This window comes from Notolepis coatsorum (assembly GCF_963971535.1).
Source record: "Notolepis coatsorum genome assembly, chromosome: 14".
NCBI classification, from domain to species: domain Eukaryota; kingdom Metazoa; phylum Chordata; class Actinopteri; order Aulopiformes; family Paralepididae; genus Notolepis; species Notolepis coatsorum.
In genome coordinates this window covers 45,962,080-45,962,632 of record NC_140178.1, presented here as the reverse complement: position 1 = coordinate 45,962,632, position 553 = coordinate 45,962,080, and positions in this window count along the sequence as shown.

Genomic DNA, 553 nt, shown 5'->3' with positions numbered 1-553 from the left:
TCTCTGCGCCACCCCCTATCTCCCTGTCTCCGGCTGTCCCTGAGCAACGACCGGAGTGTTGAATGTCCCGTGACTAAGACGGGGAGGACGTGACCCTCTTTGCGCCGCCCCTGTGCCTCAAATAGATCCGCTATCAACTCTATCTTTAATCTTTCAAAATGTTCAGTTGCTATCGCTATTAGCTCTATCTTTAATTTTTCAAAATTTACAGTTGCTATTGCATGCACTCATCTGTGTTTCACCACACACATGAGTGCATGCTTACCAACTGTCCGTCTGCAACACTACTATCACCAACATCTAAGAAGGGAGATCCCCCCTTGAATGGCCCTTCTAAGGTTTCTCTCCTCCACACTGCCTGTGGAGCTTTTTTCCCTATTGTTAGGTTTTAGTGAGTTTTTCCTTACCTTTGCGTGGGGTATGTCTGGGAGTGCTTGCATTCTTTCATTTATTTGCATTCATCTAAAAAATGTTTGGACCTTATGGTGTTCTTGTTCTGTTCTTGACTTATTGTTATGTTGTCTTCTTGACTTGTTTAAAGAAGACCTGTACG